Consider the following 19,004-nt stretch of genomic DNA (forward strand, 5'->3'; position numbering starts at 1 on the left):
AAATGTGGTGCCTATACTGGGTTACTGCTCAGTAATCTGGGGTTATCAAAATCAAAACCGTGCAATTATATATTATCTAGGTTTTCACAAAACTACCTTATTCAAAATGGCATACCAAACGAAACAATATTTGAATTCCAATTTGTCAAGAACAAAAAGGTCATACTTGCCTCAGTTTAGATTTGGTATTCTCCATTTAAAAATTGCAACTGGCAGATTCTGTAACTTAGCCATTGAGGAAAGAGCATGTTATTTTATGTTTACCTACAATGTAAATATGTGCATTTATTTATCTTATTGCACTTATGTAGTCACGATGTCATGTAAGCCCTTGGGGTTGGATGTGGAAAATAGAACACGCGTGACACTTTAATAAATAAACAAACAAGGCAAACAATTACCACCCTATCCCCAGTTACTAAAAGTAACCGTGTCCTATCTTACCACCCAACCTGTGTAACAGTTTTTTATCTTTCTTTCGGGATAAAGTTTACATGTTGACTGGACCTCGAAAACGGCAATATTTTTTTATATGTCAGAGATAATATACGTTGAGATGAATCGACACAACTCGTTTCTAAAACAATGTACTTGGCATTTAAAAATAGAGAGATAGAGGCGTGCGCAATATACCTTGGGTATATCAGTTACATATTATGTCTGGCTCAGATTGACCATGGAGCTAAAAAAAAGAGGAGAATTTACCCCCCCCCCCCCATGTTTAACGCATGGTAGTTAGACCACAGACACTCTATAGACTATAGTATATAGAGGGACTGTGGTTGGACCTATGTTTTTCTCTCTTTTTTGTCTTTTAAAAGTTGTCATTCTGTATTTTCTTGAACGAGTGACATTGTGTCTTCAGAAACTCACCGACTGGTAGCCTATTATAGCGAAATGTGCGCGTGACGCGTGCAACGTACATTGAGTGTGAGCCGTGATGTGCACCACAGTATTACAGTACCATCCTCTTGTCAAATTGGTTTATTTTTTTTCGTTGTATAACAAACAAAGTATTAACTCTGCGATACCAGGGGTTAATGAGTTTTCGACCTGAACTCTTCAACATAGTTTTGTCACATTCTTGCTCTCCGCAAATTATCAATCACCAAAAAGATGATTCTGTTACTGTGGTGCGCCCTCAATAGACATGTGTTCACATTTGTTAATTAATACTGTAAAATACTTTATTTTCATTTGGATTCTATTTCCGCTATCATTTTTGCGGATGAATCAGTGAAAATAAAATTCAGTGTACATACCATTTTTCCTATATTTTTCATTTAACTCGTCAAAAATCAGTGAAAATAAACCAGTAATAATTTATAATGGACAAGTTAACAGTTTTGTATTAGTTCCGTCCACGGTTTTACCGTTGTTACCTTCACTTGAAATATTATCACTGTTATTGTGACTATGCACCAAGTACATATGGGTGTAGGACAGGTTATGATTCTGTTATCATTAAAATTATAACAGCATTTAATTGTTTTCTGCGTAATAATTTATAAGCATATTTTGATATAATAACAAAATGTACGCGAATACGAATCACAGCGTAAGTCGACCAACACAAGTGGTGCATTTTGCAATGGTGGCGTGAAGCCATAGTGAAATTAGGACACCGCCATTAAAAATAAAAGATTAACGACTTTTTGACAACTCCTCCTTCACCTGCTACTGCAATTACTTGTGTTTCATAGCCAATTTACTTAAGTAATACCTACACTTTGAACCATGATTCAAATATAATATAATGACCCCTGACCTCTGCTCATTGATGATTTACGGCGGTCATCAATTGTCTGTGGTTCGAAAAATTGACCTGTTTGTATGTATCCGCCATTAGTTCAATATAATGACGCCTTCAAACGACCCCTCCCACTAGTTCAGGTGACCCATATATGTAGGTCGTTATCACGTGACTACGACTGAATAAATGGTGAACAAATTATTGCTCATCGATTCAGATGGGCGGATGAGTGTGACGAAGAAATTTTTTTCGCGGTGTTTTTTTGTACATTATATTATTATTTTTCTTGAATATGTCAGCATTTTTTTCCTGCAACACGAGCATTTTGTTTTTTCTCTCTGAGTCTAGCTTGCAGATCTTCCAGGAACGTTTTGCGTATATTCTAAACCGAGTGTACGACGGTAGTGTGGCCTCCATGGAGGATGGCGTGATTGGGTCGATCTAGGAAAATCTATCGCCATTTGCATTCAATGCAAGTATATAGTATATATATATATATATATAGTACATATAGGGACTGTGATATTCGTATTGTCTATAGAGGGTCTGTTGTAGTATATACGGATATATGGGAACTGATGTAGTATACAGAGGAACTAATGTAGTATATAGAGGGTATGTTTTAGTATATAGAGGAATTGCGATGAACTAACACAAATAGTTAATATACATATATTATGAATTATGAAATATTTCTGAATTTATTTTTATATAAGGGTCTTCATTATTACGTACAATAAATATGAAATTTCGCTTCAAATCTTCAGGGCATGGGACACATATGCTGCCAATTGATTTAGAGTTTTATTATCGTGTGTTTTGAAAACTTGGTGAGAGACGAAAGGGTCATAAGAAACCTGGAAAAGGTACAAATCTCGAAATTTTCGAAAAAAAACACGGACATCGCATGCCTTTTACAAAAGGAGCTGTATATTTTAAAATATAAGAGGGGCATTGAGAATACCAGATTTAGTACAAAACATAACATACGTGTACCAAGAAATTGTTCGGGGTAGCTGTTTTGATTCATACATTGTCTTTCTGCAAGCTCAAGAATTTGGAATACAGCGTACTCAAACATTACCTGAACGTGCAAATTGCCGGGGAAAATTCGTACCATCATGTGCCACATCGAGAGTACGCTTTGTATGGTATGTGTGCCAACAGGTAACAGTTATGCGACTGCCATGCAGTGATGGCCAGAGAGGGGCACAGGGGCCGCCCTCCTCCTCTAGACCCCTGGGTTCTTTTATATACCCCACATTGCAATGCAGTAATGACGTCACTGTAAATGTTCGCCCTCTATTAAACTGAATATCCTGCAATGTTTTCTCCGGATTATGTGTTCTCCAGTGTGACGGTAGATATAATTATATGCATATATATAATTAAGGAACGCGACTTAACTGGTCAACACTGCAGCAATAAATAACAAAAGTGCCAATTCGAAATAAAATCACGTGACCATAAATTCATCTTATTTCTAACACTGGTTGTGTGACGTGAGGTGGGCGTATTTATTTGGTCACTTGGTGAGTTCTGTGAGGTTTTTTTCTTATTTTTTGTTATTAATCGGACATATGATCCATATGGATAGGGAGACCAGGTAGTAATTAGGTGAAAACAAGCCTTGTACCTCGATTGTCTTATTCAAATCTAAAACCGCCACCAATTTCTGGCCACAATGTTGGCTCACCGCCAGTCGCTGATGAGAAATCTGATCATGGCGTTCCTATTGCAGTCGATGTATGTGTGGGGGTGGTGGTGATGGGGGTTGTGGGGTGTTGGTGATGGGGGTAGTGGGGTGTTGGTGTTGGTGGTGGTGGGATGGGGTGGGGTTTACACATAGCTAGTTATCAGGTAGCTTTTGATAGAGTATGGACATCTTAGTTCTGATAGTATTAATACCATATTGTTATAATATATGTTTAATATTGTCACAGAAAAAAAAATCATTTAGCGACGAATATTCATCAATGCTATTGAATTGGAGTTAAACCAGACTCTGAAACAACTATGTATATAATGTATAAAAACAAACAATAGCCTTAGCACTTATCTGTAAGTGATAATAAACGATAGTTTATTCACTCAGTCAAAACAGTCGGTGAGTTACCTTCTATTGTATTGTCGGAAATGCTGGCTCCAACAGTCTCGGATAATCAAGACATCTGGTTATGTGTTTTATACTTTTTTGTTTGTAAATTGATAACAACTTGAACAAATCATTGCAACTGTGTTTTGCACTGTAGAGACAGTGACTATAACAGCTGTGGCGCATATGTAAGCCATGGTACGTGGCCCAGGTATCCCTACTCCATGCAATATGTATTGAAAAACCTAACGTTTAGCCGGGACTAAGGCTATCGGTCAGAGTTCGGCCAACTTTGTCGTTTCCGTTTGTATAAACATTAAGATAATTTAAACTAAATTCGTCGACGTTCCGATATGATATTCGTGGTTCTGTCTATAGTTACACGTAACTATCTTGTTATTAGTTAAAAGTAAGTGTAATATTTTTAAGAATTTAACAGTATTTTCTAATATTTCTTGACGTCTTTTTCACCGAGCAAAATGTTGTATTGGGAAACCTCCTTACAGGTAAACAATGGTGAAATGCCCGAAAACTCTATTTTGTACATACATTTTCTTCTAATTTTGTAAGATGACGACATATTTCGCTCGATCCTTGTAACATGAAATTTCATATTTGTATAAATAAAGAGAAAAGCCATTGATTAATACGTGATCCGTGTCCGTAAGAATTGACATGATGAAGGCGTTGCCATTGATATGTTACGTGTCCACATCCATGTCCGCAATGATCGAAAGGTCCTGTACAAGGAGGCAGCATGTATGGGCACGGAGCAACTGTAGTTACACATAAATAGTTGCAATTATCGTAAGTTATGCAAATACAGGTATACAATCCATAATTCAACTTTGTTGGGGGAGGGGCGATGAGTTACAAATATATCGAAAACATGTAGCGATTTCGCACGCCTATGAATATGGACGCCTGCATTTAAATGTCGCAATTGTTTGTTTATCAACTGGGCATAGTACAACATTGCGGAAGTGGGGCGGGTGGACAGTTCAGGTACACCGTGATTAGTACTTTGAGTGAATGATCGGCAATCTCCATATACAAGCTTGGTGTGAAGACTGATGTTAAACCCCGAGTTATCGTATCTACAAAAAAGTTCTGTAAATTATTACGTGGTTAAATTTCTGTTCACCAGAAAACGAAGTAGATATTGACTATGCGGTGATATTTCATTTTTCAAGTTGATGACCATGTGAGTTATTGCTTCTTTTAATTCTGTAATTATTCGTACATATGTATGCACTGTATGTGTGCGTATGGGGAGAAAACATGATCTAGGTTTTAGTCTCAAGTACCCCCCCCCCCCCACCCGAACTGAAATATGTATCATGTCATGGAATGGGGTGGAGTAAGTGTGGTGTGTAATGCAGTGTAGGGAGGCTCGTTGCGCGTCATTATAATTCACGGATAAAGATTCGTTTATTTCATGCAAAGCGTTAACGTACTAGCAGATATAGATATTATTGGAAGCAAGACATCAATTCGCCGTCAGTGAACTATTACAATGTACAGATGGGAAATGTGTACAGTGTGTACGTGGCATTCCACACGTTACAGGCTGACCTCGTCCACCAAGTGGGGGCTTGCGATAACGTGTGCTGGCCACTTCGTCCGTTGCCTAGCTACACAATACAGACTCTTGACAGCCATATGGTCACACGTACCTTATAAGGTGGAACTGGCTTATATGATGAGAGGGTACATTGACACATGGAATATTATGAGGTAATGAAGGTAAAAGAATAAAATTAGAATAAGAAGAGTTTGAAAAATTACTAACTTGGCGTTTTGAAAACTTATTCATCTATTAGGACTTTTGTGAATTACCTTTTTGTTGTTGTTGAAATAATTGCATCTAGCTATGCGACTGTTAGATGATTGTACATACGTTTTCACTATTCATATCTAATACCAACTTTTTTAATTTAATTTTAGTATTTACTTTACTTTTATGTTTCGCTAATTAAAAATGTTTACTAGAACAAAATTTCAAAATATTCATCATTGCAAATTACAATAATTGTACATCGATGGGGAAATCGGTACACCACTAGTGTGCTCTGGCGATTAGTACAGTGTGAGAATATAAGGTGACCAGACATCTTTTTAAGTTATTCGTATATTAATAAAATCAACACTGTAAAGGGCGCCATCATATTGGAATACACGACTTTCTCATCTCATTGAAAACGAGTTACGACTCTCTGAAAATACTGTGAACCGCTTAATTCTATTGCAAGAAATGTTCACGATTTTCGAAGATAAAATTTCTCGAAATTCAATGACTCTCCATGTCGTAGGACTCCAGAGAATTTTTCACTGTAACAACATTTCGCGATTAGTACAGACTCACGAAATGTGCGAAAAATCTTCCCCCGTGAATTAAAGCGGTTTACAATATGTACCACAATTATTGAACTTCGATATTCCGTATTACTGTAGCATTTGTCTTCAGTGAGCTTGGAGGTAATGAATAACAAACACACAATCAATATGCTTTGCACTGGACTGGAAAATATACTATGTCTAGACCTTCAATTCATTATCACAGGAAACCATTATCATGTTAAAAACAACTTTTAAAATTATATTAAAATTAAATATGCACGTTAAAATTTAAACTGCCACGTAACTAGTGTTCTAGTTAAGGCGTTGGCATTTAGAGTTATAGCAATGATGTCATGTAAATGCACGAAGTACTATATTTGCGATACGGTGACCAGGGACTCACCCGGATGCCTCCATGCACTCAGTGCGTGTGGAACTTACGTGACCAATGGGAGCACAGCATATCAATAAAAGATTAACAGTGTTACTATGTACCGGTGCCAATACCTACACATATACCAAATGTCATTTTAGAAAACATATATTTTTATCAAACAAAAAATATTATTGTTTATTTTTAACCAAATGCGCCTCGACAAATGCAGTGCGCTATTCACCAATGTAAATCTAGCGTTTTTTGAAAACAAAAAACGATATACTAAATTATTTGAAAAAGTAGAAATTCACGTCAAATAGACACAAATATCTTAATGATCCATAACTAGAGGAATGTTGTAATTAATTTAAATTTGAAGAGAATGACATTTTTCATCATGATTCATTTAATTTGTGAAAAAAAGACATACCAAAGACACACTTTATTTGCAATATTTCAGTAATAATTTCAGAATTAGAAACTTTCGGTGGGGTAAACATTTTACTTTCTTTTCCATTCTGTCTAGCCACACCAGCATTGATACGAGTAATGCTACCAACTTGAAGTAGGATTAGACATTAAATAAAATATATGCATGATGAGGTTATTGTTTTATATTGCCTCCGCCGCTTCAAATAACCCTCTTCTTATCGCGAAATAAAGTATACCTTATGTGCTGTATTCACGGTCAGACTAAAAACCGAAGATATGCATGTAATATCATTCACTAGATAGAATAGAATAGAATAGAATAGAATAGAATAGAATAGAATAGAATAGAATAGAATAGAATAGAATAGAATAGAATAGAATAGAATAGAATAGAATAGAATGTAACTTGGGTTTTACTTTATACCACAGACTACTTCGGGCTGGCACAAATGTATGGATATGGGTCTGTTGATGGGGGTAATTATTTTGTCCTCAGAAGCAGTACATCATCCGAATCACACGTTTTTATTTCGATGTAAACATAGACGGGCGCTGGGTGGCGTGGATGAGTGTCTTGTGACATATGTGTTTTCTCATAACTATGGCATAACGCACATAGATTGAAGCATTAAATGAACAGAAACAGTGGCCGGTATATGAGTTATACTCAAATACTGAAAATATCGTGTTACATTGGAATTGGTAATGAACGATTGAGAACCAAGACAGTGGCAATATCTCAAGTGTCTGAAGCCGGCTTTGTGGTGCCGATCTGGTGGTTTTCGCACGCAGGCATCTCACAGTCTGTCATCTCGTCCCTGTACTTAGAGGTGATCGGTGAAAGGCGTCGCCAGATGGACAATACCGTTGACTGACTTGGAGTCAGCTGTGTCCATCCATCTAGACCGCAACTTTGTTAAATTACCGCGGGAGACGGTATATAAAACAAACAAAAGTAAACGAAAGAGAATGCGTGAACATACGGGATCGTTAATGAAAACAACAATCTTTTCCAAACAAAGCGAAGACCAGAAAACCAAATATATTCCACATTTTAATCCCCAGATAAATGCATGCATATATATCCTAAGTTGAAATCACAGACGCTATTGACATGGCAGAGTTTCTGTTATCCTGACAACTCAGTTGAGTAGTGCGCTCTCTGTGTCACATCGAACACAGTGTTGCCTTGTATCACAAATAGTGAACTTGATGATAACCCTGATTCTGGTTGTCATAATTTCAATATAGTGAAGTTCACATGGTTATCAATTTGACTAGAACAAAAGGACATTTATTATCTCAAATAGATCGCCCCCTCCTTCAAAATGTGACGTGACACGCAGAATCGAAACAAACGTATATAATCTAACCATGCAGTATATCAAATATATACAATTTCCAAATGAATCAAAACAATATATATATAAGTATGTATAACATCTGTCAACACGTGTTCTGGTCGTGTAGTTTTCGAATCCATCCATCTCTTAACCAGACTGCGTATAAATCGGAATCAGTAAGCTGTTGGTGAATGCCATGTGACGCAACACCGGAGACGTTCCGTTGAATCATGGAGCTCCATGGTTGAATACATGTTAGAATTTGGAAGGAGCTCGACTAAAACGTTCCGCTGCCGGCCGTCATGTTGGTGAGTTAGAAACGGGTATGTCCTATGAAACATCCAAAGAATACTTCTATTTGTCTAGAATCTAAACAAGAAAGAACAGTTACATTGGGAAATAGTGGCAGCCGATGTGTCTATTTTATAAAGTTTTACCCCCCCCCAAATCTTCTGACCTTTGTTAGTAAACTAGTGTTGTTTTCGTGATAGTTTGTTGTATCAATGTATGAATAATGTTGGATTATTGGTTGCAGCAAGAATCAATGGGATGATTTATAAAGCCAAGAAGCATGCATTTAACTTTGATATTTTTTTGTAAACGATTGGTTTATGTACATCAATGATGGTAGATGATTGGTCACATTTTCACGAATTGACGTAAACGATTAGTTTTATGTACATCAATGATGGTAGATGATTGGTCACATTTTCACGAATTGACGTATTAAACGATTGGTTTTATGTACATCAATGATGGTAGATGATTGGTCACATTTTCACGAATTGACGTAAACGATTAGTTTTATGTACATCAATGATGGTAGATGATTGGTCACATTTTCACGAATTGACGTATTAAACGATTGGTTTTATGTACATCAATGATGGTAGATGATTGGTCACATTTTCACGAATTGACGTAAACGATTGGTTTTATGTACATTAATGATGGTAGATGATTGGTCACATTTTCACGAATTGACATATTAAATGATTTTTTATTCACGTGTCCATGATTCACGTCTTTTAATTGCAATATATTGCTGTCATGGAGTGTCATTTACGTATACATTCAGAAATGTGCATTTCATTTCTGCACATGTGTAGTGGTCGTTCTGATCACAATATAAAATGACGTGTTTATTTATCTTATACATTTGGCAAAACTGTGATAAAAATCACAATACAAGAAATGCAATCATCAAAAAGATGTTAAATGGAGTGGATTACCACTCAATTAATGGAAAATGAAAACAACATGGAGACATGTTGTAACATTTTTGTAATTTCCCAAATAAAATTTAGTTTTTCTTTTGTCTGTGCGTTTTTTTTTATCCTGATTTATCAATAAATCCAGATAGCTAATGAACGCCTCCCACTACTCTCGCGGGATATTGTACATGGAAATGCAAACATTCACGTCGCGTACGTGGATGACGTCATTATTTGCCAATTTACAACATTGTATCAATGTAGTATAATCCAGTCGGCGCCAATGGCGTAAGGAATCCCAGTGGTTCATACGATTAAACGAAGAATTAAGCGCAAGATTTCATCTGAGAACAAATTGTACAGTATCTATGCAAATTGCTTTTCGTGATGCATAGTAGAATTCACAAAACTCGACTGTTATTAAACTGACTGCTTCACCTTGCAAGCTTTGGAATGCACCCAATGCGACTAATATTAATAATGAATGTATTGCAAATAGTTTACTCTGGTTGGCAGCAATAAAATGTTAGTAATAAAGTACAATCATAGACCTTAGAATGAGATAAGGTCTATGGTACAATATATATATTAATACTAAAGTAAAATATCAGTTATTGTTATTTCTGATTTCAAATATTTTATACAAGTATTCACCAGCTTGTTTTAATTATAATGTCTTCTCTTGAACTAATAATATATTTAATAAATATCTGGACGTCATTTTTAAATTCTTCTCGAATATTGATATTATTAAATAACTTTTGTCTTTCTGTTTGGTACCTAAGAAATGTTCTTCATTTTCAATTTTGATCTGGGAACATTGCATACAGATGTCTTCTAAAGGTATTTTGGGTTGGGTATGTCTACCTTTCTCTATTCCTAATACATGACTGCTTATTCTGAAATGAGTCATTATGATTTAATGTTTCAGATATCATAAGAACAAATATGGTTCAAAAGTGTACGTCGAATCTTTAAACTTTATAAACATTTTTAGTTTTATTATTATTTTTGGTTATACTATACACGTCCGGAACTTCATATCAAATGTAAATTTTTGGGTAAAAGCCGCTGTAAAAACTGACAGATTTTGAAAATATGTCTATTTCGCAGCGAATTGTTGCGTCAGTTGCGTCAGCAATGAAAGTTGTTATTCACTGGTTCTTCCACTTTTAGCGCTGTAAATTACACTCCTACAAGAACAAACATGTACAAAGTACGCCACCATTGTACTGGACAAGTCGCTGTGACAATATAGAGGGGAGGGACAAGAGGTGGTAGCTGGTACAGGTTACAGGAAATAAAAAATGTATTTTATGTTTCTACAGGAAATAAAAAGGAAAGTTCCATTTACAGTTTTTTACACTTTACAGATAAAGTAAATTCCAAATTCAAATTTATAATATACTTGATAATTTGTGTTTAAGAATCAAAATTGGAAATTGTGTACGAATTACGACATCTAATGTTGAAAATGATCTATACGCTTACAAAAAATAAGATCTTTGTACAAATTACGGACGAATAAAATAGCTGTTTACATTTAACAACTTGTCCATGGGTCCATGAATTAACTTTTTCTATTTATTTAAAAAAACATTATTACAAAAATAAAACAATTGATCTGAATTTGCAGCCGGGACAGTGCTAGTACGTTTATAAGTGGTTGTATCAATACATAATAATATACGATTGTATATATCCCTGTTGGTTAAATTACATAAATTGTACTATAAAAAAACATAAACATAAAAAAACGTATACTTTACCTACTGAGCGTGAAACCATCGAAAGATATCATTCGTCGGTGCAACCATTTCACCACGTCACGTGTCGAGAAATGCAAATGAAAGAAAACAAGCCGCCCAAGATGAAAAGCGTTAATGAGTTTCAAGTTCATCGCGGTCGTCATACTATAAATGTGTTTTATAAAATTGTCTAGATTTTCTGATATCCGGGTGCATTTCAAACAGCACGTGCCACACATCAAAAGCAGGCTGCAATTGCGTATTTCGATTTTAGACGTCGTTCTAACGAGCAGGTGTGAAGAGCTGAGTCCTTGATGTTTTCTGCAATATTTACGCTAGGCCGGCATAAGGCGATTTCCGTCCCCATTGTGCTCAGCACAGTTTTATATGGTATATCTCTGAGTTTAAACCACGTTTTATTTCCTCTATCTTGTTTCTCGTGGAGATTTGGTCTGTCAAAGAGACAAATTCTTGTAATTTGATCACAAGATTTTAGTTTGGCAAGAACTGTCAATTATAGTACAATTATTATGTTAATCTACCCTGCCAATCATGGCGGAGCTGTAGTTCTTATGTATTACTCCGCGATGTATATAAAGATATATGTATATATATTTCATAATTGTTTGAAAAACAGTGAGTTTTATGAAAATAACATTTTTCATGATTCTTATAGCCTTATCAATTATAAAATATGTATCTAGTGGTGAATGACGTACGTCCTGGTTTGCGATACTGTGTTTTTGTGCGCGGAGTAATATGCTACGGTGATGAATCGTATTTTTAATGAGCAATGGAAAACACGAACTAAGAGATTTGAATGTGTGTATGTTTCATGGCGGTGTGCCGCAAATCTGGACTTCAATACGTGAAATCATCGACTTTTGATGCCGATCGTGGATTCTAGACAGTCCGGGAACTATCAAGAAGGGGACATGTAAATGCCAGCTTGTTAATTTCATGACTTTAAAGTGAAAAACCCCGACGAACGCTGTGTGTAGTTCAAACCGACTCGTACATCGGGCACCGTGTGTAAAACAGTCCATGGTGAAAACAAGACCGAGCATAGCTTGGCACCGTGCCCTGTAGCATTCATATCTCGAAGGATCGCTCAAAATTGATCAGCGTGAAGTAAGTATAACGACCTTATCACATTTAACTACTGTAATTTCTCTAAAAATCGTGGTTTTTCGACTGGGTCGTCAAAAACAACGATTGGTGTTGACATTGCGTTCAGTAAAGGGACAGTTGAATACGACAATGGGTCTCGTGAATGTCCTCGCTTCAATGTGTTTCTTCTAATATTACAACCCCATCCTTTTCTTTGCATTTGGAAAATAACCACCCAATCGTTGATGTGAATAAGTGCTGTGCTTCCGTCGCAGAAGATCATCATAATACGACATTGTTACGCCGATATATGCGGCGTCCCTGTTTCGTGTGTTTTGCGTGTGGTATGGCGCCAATGTTTACATTGCCAATGGACAGAAAGGTGAATGTGTGAAATGCCCTTGAATACCGTATTTTGCGAACAGTGAAAAGAATAGGGAACTGAGGGTTATGCCGGGTTCTCATTTCAAACCATATGTTTCTTGAATATTTAATTGTTTAATAGTTGAACAATTTAAAATCGCGACAGGTATACTTGTTGCAACACAGATAGTTTCGCCCTCTGTTTTGATTTGCTTGTGCGCGGGAGGGCTTGAGTAGCCGACATACAGGTGTCCGTGGTGGGTTTCCCGATAATGTTACTAATAAAATCCGGCTTCCCCATGTACGCACGGAAGTCTTGCAGTTGAGCTTACGACTTCCTTAATATCGTGTGTACTTATTATCTGAACCCATGTCGTTCAAAGTCCCGTCACTTCCCGGTCGATTGGTTGTGTTTAGTTGCACTGTCCTCTTTTCGTCTCTGTCATAGTAGTATTAGTACGGTCGGCTCCACAGTCAGCCAAACATTTCGTGTCTGTGTTGTTTATTGGCGTCGTTTGTCTCCAATTACTATCCGATTTAAGTTCATAACTATCACTGGCAAGGGCTTCAATTAAGGTAATTATCACGAACAACACTATGGTGCCATGGTCAAGAAGGAATGGCCAATTTCTGCAAATTCACACATTCATGCTTGGGACATTTCTTGACAATGAGACGTTTCTTGGCGAGTCGTTGAAAAAAAGATTGGCTCCGTGAATTATTGCCGCGCATGTCAGTCATGCAGAAACCACAGGCATACTACGAGTGTCGAAGGTCGTCGTTTAACAACAGTCAAGAAGATGCTAACATTCTTACAAGTAAAACTTGGAAGGATTTTGTTATGAATCCTCTTCATCATCTGCATGTCAAGATACTGTTCATGTGAATATCACGTGATTGTAGTGTTTATTTCTTCTCTACATTTAAAAAGTGCTGCATTGAAATATAACATGTCATTTATGATAACAACACTAGTTTGATGGTGAAGCTATTCTAAATGATCCCCTCCCCTCCCTCTCCATATATTGATAAGATTTTATTACCAACTTTCTGCAGATGGACTTTCTTTGGGTCCGGCAGAGTTGAACTGGGTTGTTGATGTCTTGATCTGAAACATATTGCTACATTCAAACGGTAATTACATTGTAGCAAATATACACACAACATTTTGTGTGGTGGCTGTTTTGTGTTAGCCAATGATTATTCAAGAATTTGGGTTTCTATGCCAAAGTCTTTGAGATCAAAGTACAGTAACGAATAATCAACTGTAAAAACTCCTAGTTATGACAACTGTGATACAAATTAGATAAATTGTGGTCACTTCATGGTTTATCTTGCTATATGACCATGATTTATTTAATTTATTTAGCACAAACAATTTGAATTGGTTACCAGTTCTCTTTGGTTTATGTGTTATGCATTGTATATCTGTTTTCTATAATCCTGGTACCAGTAAGTGGTTTATAAATTATGCAAGCCAGTTATCTAATTTATTTTAAATGTGTTTGTTGCAAGATAACTTGTTATTAATAATGTCAATATCATCAGCACTGTACCATGGAACATCCAACTCCTCTATGATTTGTTGGGTTGTTATCCAGTCTCGTATTTCAACTTTTATTAGAAGGGCAGGACGTTGGCTTGAGTGCATGTGCTTTTGAAAGAGCAAGTATGATATTATGTTTTTATATTCACTGTTGATTGTTGGCTGACAATTATTGACAACCAGGTATTCATGGAGTGTTATTTAGGATACATTTTGTGACAAAATAAAATGCTAAAAAGTTCTGAGTATGAACTAAACAAATATGTTATCACATAGTTGTTCTTTTTTGAACTCTCATTTATAAAATATTCTTTTGTCTATTTTCATTAGTGTTGTTTATTTTAGCTGGAATTCATTTTCACTAAACAGACATTTTGGATGTTTTGTATGAAGTTTATTTTCACTGATTCATTCATTCAGTGAAAATAATGTACCTTACAGTAGCTGCCTGTTACCTTATTTGGAAGTAGATAATAATGGGTAATGTCATCATCATTTGGGATCAGACCGACACCCCTCCACCCTCTATTTCTTTCTGTCAGCACATTCATTAGACTACATACTGGTAATGTATGTACAGCTCTGAGAGCATTGGCAAAAAGGAAGCCCATTGTCCTCTATTGTTCAGTATGAATGTCTGGTATGTTTCTGGCTTTGTGGTTTATTTCCCGGCTGTGTTTTGCTTCATACTGTCCATAGTTTGTTCACCCCCTTCCTCCCACACACGGCATGTTACCAGTCAATGTGGTAATCAGTTAACAGTCAAGCTGTAAGTGCTTAAAAACTGTGAATCTTCACATTACCACTAACAGTACAAAGGTGTGTTGTAGTGCAAGTATGGAGGAGGGTACGCAGTCACCTGAACTGATGGCCTTGGCTTGATTGTTTACCCAGTACATGTACACTATGCTGCATACATTGGTGATAAATTTCAGTTTGCTCAATCCGTTTGGGTTCATTCACAGGTGGAGTGGAGTGAACACAAATTGTTGTGAACAAACTAGTAAAAGCATTTTTACTAGTTTTGACTCAATTATCAATTCAAAAATAACTGGATAAAAATAACTGAGGCAGTGGATCAGGGAAAACAAAAAAAACTACCTTGACACTGCCTATGATGTAGCTATGACTCATAATGTTAAATTTACATAAAGGTGTGAATTTCCTCTGTGGGTTCATATCCCCTCTAATCAGACCAACAGTGACATTTGGTTTCAGCTTGAAAGTTGGAAATAATATTACTGACAAAACATGTCTTTAAAAAAACTATAAATGTATTAATTATTCACTGGGTTTTAATTTCCCTATTTTCGCTGAAAAAAAAATCGCTAAATTAAATTCACATGAACATATAGAATAACGATACAACTCATTGTTTCCTTGCCAAGTTTGTGAACTTAAAACCGAGTGAAATTGCTTAAAACATCAAAATAGTAATTAAATGCCATTGAGAATAAATTTTCTTGCAGTATCTTTCTGGATTTTTTTTACATTTGTCATAGTTATTTTTATACATTTCGTTTCAATTGATGTGGGGGTGTATGGATGACTGTGAGTGTCAGACAATTTGAATCATCTAATTATTAGTAACAGGATCTATTGTTGTCTAAGAAATTGTATATTTATTTTTTTATCACAAGGATGTTTTATTTCTGTTGAGTCGGCTACCCAATTGTGTGTCAACGTTCACTGTGTAAGAATGATTTATCTCGGTATTATAGGTTAATATACTTATTACTACAAGTCATTGTGATATGCGTTAAGATATGGTATAGAGTGCTGATATGAAAGGCAGACAAATTCTGTTGATATGGTTTTTGACTCCCATGTGCGAAGCACAAAATGGGAGTCTTTGCAGTTAGTGTGTCTGTATGTGTGTGTGTATGTGTGTATGTGTGTATGTGTGTATGTGTGTGTGTGTGTATGTGTGTATGTGTGTATGTGTGTGTGTGTGTATGTGTGTCCGACTGTTCCACTGCTATCTCAAGAACCATACATCGGTTTTTGATGAAACTTGGTGCATAGATGCTCTGGGCCAATGCGCAGATTTGATTAGGTTTTGGTAAAAATCCATGCTCGTTAATTACCTAATTTGCATGATAATTAGCTAATTTTTAGCTGTTCTATGACTGTTCCACTGATATCTAAAGAACCACTCATTGGATTTTGATGAAACTTGAAACATAGATGCTCTGAACATATGCGCAGATTTGATTAATTTTTGGTAAAAATCCGTGCATATTAATTACCTAATTTGCATGATAATTAGCTATTTTTTAGTGGTTCCATGACTGTTCCACTGATATCTAAACAACCACTCATTGGATTTTGATGAAACTTGGTACATAGATGCTCTGAACTCATGCTAGGTTTTGATTAGTTTTTGGTAATAATCCGTGGATACTAATTACCTAATTTGCATAATGATTAGTCAATTTTCGGTTTTTCCACTGATATCTCAAGTACTAATCATCACATTTCAATGAAACTTGGTACATAGATGTCATACGACACTGCACAGACCTGATAGTTTTTATGGTAATATCAGTACATATTAATTACCTAATTTGCATAATTAATTAATTTTCAGCATTTGATATAAGTAGTTAGCATTACATTTCAATGAAACTTGGTACTTACATACTCAAGGACTATGCAGAGATTGATTGTTTTCGATAAATATTTGTGCATATTAATCACCTAATTTGCATAATTAGTTAATTTTCAGCTTTTCCACGGGTATCTCAAGTACTAATCATCGCATTTCAATGAAACTTGGTACATAGATCCTTTAGGACTATGCAGAGACCTGATTAGTTTTAGGGTAAATAATTGTGCATATTAATTACCTAATTTGCATAATTAATTTTCAGCTTTTCTACTGATATCTAAAGTACTAATCATCACATTTCAATGAATCTAGAATTATGCAGACCCAATTCGTTTCCGGTAAATATTTGTGCATATTAATCACCTAATTTGCATAATTAACCAACTTTCACACTGATATCTCAGGTACTATACATCACATATCAATGAATGTACATGGATGCTGTAGGACAATAGACAGACCTGAATAATTGTGGGTTAAAATCTGTACATATTAATTACCTAATTTGCACAATTAACCAATTTTAAGCTTCCACACTGATATCTAAAGTACCGTAAAAACTCCAAAATTTCGACCGGTTTTAAATAATTGGTGTTAGATATGTGACGTGTTTTTAGAGTCAAAATTAAGGTGCATTTTCGGACGGTCGAATTTTTCAGAATAGAAATCAGCAAATGAAAAAATGGGGATGATAGACAGTGTGCTTCATTAGTTTTTAAAAAATGCAATGTCCGTCAATTGACGTAAACTTCCTCATGTTTCACGGTAAAAGCAAAGGTCGTGGCCGAGTTGTAACTCAAAATCTAAACAAAGTCATCAATCAGTGAGTATTATGACAAGCAAAACAAAACATCAAGACGCGGAGAAGAGGTCAGCACAAAACTAATAGGTCAAAAGACAAAGCTGTCTCGCACTACCTAGAAAAACTTGCGAATGTTCGAAGTACAGGTACCCATTGGACAAAAGATGCATGGAAGTTTAGCAAACTATCTCCCCGACCCAGTGCAATGTATCCGGTTAGAATCAAAGCTCACGTGTCCGTTATTTGAGGGACCAAATTCTGCCGTAAATTCGCCCTTGGATTAAAAAATAAAATGGGATTTAAGAAAATAAAATGGGACTTTTAAGGTGTATTTTGGCGTCATTTTTCGGACATTTCAATCAATCCTGCCGGCTAAAATAGAGTCTAAGTTTTACCGTAGTCATTGACGTTTGTCTATTCAAGAGTACACGTGTATGATTTTTATCGTGACTAGCGTGAGCGGGTAAGCTTCCTTTCGAGAATGAGCTGTTATCACTGTGAACAATGTTAAATTATTCTTCAGATGACCAGTTTATTTTTTAAAAACAACTAATTTTTTTATTTAAAAAAAATCATGCCGTTTTCGCATCAAAATCCAAGCCAAAATATCGTACTACAACATCAATCTATTTAAATAAGCTATGGTAATTTGAACACGTTGGCATCATCCAGCTTTTTGATTGGTTAATTAGCGATTTGACCTATTTGACCTAAGAGAACATGGCGGATATCCTACAGCATCAAACGTTTATACGAGACCGGAATCATTCGCTTACGATGAAACTAAGTTGACTTTTATTTGTATTTCATAACCATTCAACAAATTTATTTTGTGTACATTATTATAATCACTACTGAGTACAGTAATAATCAACAATTCAGAAACGCAGCATGCCGAGATTTTTGTGTTCGTTTTTATTTGAAACTTCGTTTATTTAGAATATATTTTCGTTACCAATAAAATAAAAATCTCTCAGTCAATCAGAAACCCGGATTCATGCCTTCGAGGAAGGTCCCGTTTGAACGCTCACATCGTGTTTTTTTTTCGTTTGGGGGAAAACTAAAACTGATCGCAATTTTCGAATAAGAATGAGTCGGCAATTTTTAGTGGAGTCGAAAATTTGGAGGTAAATAAAACACCGAAACCCGGCAAATAAATAGGCGTTCGAATTTTTAGAGGGGTCGAAATTTTGGAGTTTTCACGGTAATAATTATTCCATTTCAATGAAACTTAGTACAAAGATGCTCTAGGACAATGTACAAACCTAATT

The 19,004-nt window shown here is 35.8% G+C and overlaps 1 protein-coding gene and 1 long non-coding RNA gene across 3 annotated transcripts in view; one reads left to right on the forward strand and one right to left on the reverse strand.

The window, feature by feature from the left end:
- Positions 1–8,037: 8,037 nt before the first annotated feature.
- Positions 8,038–11,745, reverse strand: LOC144361200 (uncharacterized). Its single transcript, XR_013422356.1, has 2 exons — positions 11,323–11,745; positions 8,038–8,708 (listed from the first exon to the last, which is right to left on the reverse strand). It is a non-coding gene; the product is annotated as an uncharacterized LOC144361200 (long non-coding RNA).
- A 351-nt stretch (positions 11,746–12,096) lies between these two features.
- Positions 12,097–19,004, forward strand: part of LOC100313710 (protein tyrosine phosphatase) — an 84,943-nt gene continuing 78,035 nt past the window's right edge. For both annotated transcript variants that reach the window (XM_085503018.1, XM_085503019.1), the window contains exon 1: positions 12,097–12,432. The gene's annotated coding sequence lies outside the window, so the exon portion shown is untranslated. The remainder of the gene's footprint in view (positions 12,433–19,004) is intronic.

The sequence above is a fragment of the Saccoglossus kowalevskii genome, chromosome 9 (genome assembly GCF_978046115.1).
Source record: "Saccoglossus kowalevskii chromosome 9, keSacKowa6.1, whole genome shotgun sequence".
In the NCBI taxonomy this organism is placed as follows: domain Eukaryota; kingdom Metazoa; phylum Hemichordata; class Enteropneusta; family Harrimaniidae; genus Saccoglossus; species Saccoglossus kowalevskii.